This window comes from Myodes glareolus, chromosome 27, assembly GCF_982192425.1.
Source record: "Myodes glareolus chromosome 27, mMyoGla1.1, whole genome shotgun sequence".
Classification (NCBI taxonomy): domain Eukaryota; kingdom Metazoa; phylum Chordata; class Mammalia; order Rodentia; family Cricetidae; genus Myodes; species Myodes glareolus.
The window spans coordinates 27586667-27587882 of record NC_142052.1 but is presented as its reverse complement, the minus strand read 5'-3'; positions in this window follow the sequence as shown (position 1 = coordinate 27587882).

Here is a 1216-nt window from a genome sequence, read left to right as displayed (position 1 = left end):
TGGTTATATCAGAGTAATACCCCTCTCCTCCATCCCATCCAAACAGGAACACTACCATCCCCTGCCAATGTATCTTCTGAAACCATCTGTTCTTTCCATGAAGGTCATCGTCTGCTTTCTCCGTGTGCCCGCTGCATTGCTGTGCAATGCAGATCCAAGACCCTGGCTTTCAGGGTCTGTCTGGTGCTGTGCTGAATCTAGGATGGCCATTACAGATGTGAGCGCTGAGGTCATGAACACCAGGTCAGCACAGGATATGGCCCAGAGAGAATGGCTACCTGAACAATCTGGCCAATGATCTATGATATGAAAAGGGACAAAGATGGGCATAGTGAGCAAGCAAGGGGCCCTGGGACTACGAGTATCCACCCTCCAGCCCGGGGCTGCCAGTTACTGCTAGGTGAGGAACTCCTGTGACCTCATTGCACCACCTGATCTTGATAGCGCCCCTCCTGTAGCTGTTTAGGCCCCGGTGACTTTATCTTTAAAAGGGCACCATGGCCTTCTGTTTTAATGCAGCACAGCGCCCTCTACCCATAGGGAAAAGTCAGTCAACAGCAGCTTAAAAGTAAATGGGGCTGGAGGGATGATTCAGCTGATAAGGTCCTGGCCTTGCAATGAGAGGGTCTATGTTTGATCCCAGCACTCACATACAAAGCCAGGCCTGGAGGTATGGGTGTGTGATCCCCAAACTGGGGAGGCAGAGCCAGGAGGATCTCACCTAATTGTTGCGCTCCAGACTGACAGGAGACCCTCACTCAGAAGAAGTGGACAGCATGCCTGGGGAGGACACCTCAGGCTGCCCTCCAGCTTGCATGCACACACATGTTACAGGCACCCCCCCCCGTTGTTGTTTAATGTTGACATGTTCCCTGGCAGGCTTGCAGAGCAGCCGCTGGTCCGACAAGGATGGCTGTGGGTCCCTGCAAGGTCCCCAGGGTGGCAGGCTGGTCCCGCCATGTGGCCCGGAGAGCAGGCGGGTGGGTGCGGTGGATGGCGGAGTAAATGGACATAAGGCTATACATAAAGCTAAACATTTATTACTTAAAGAAGAGGCAGAGAGACAGAGATAGAGAGACATAGAGACATAAAAACATAGAGACAGAAGGAGACCCGTGTGCACACACTGAGAGATGGGGACAGACAGAAGTGAAGATGGCGACCAGGAGGTCAGAAGTGGCTGGGAGTGGGCGTGGCTTGCCCTTAAAGGGACCAA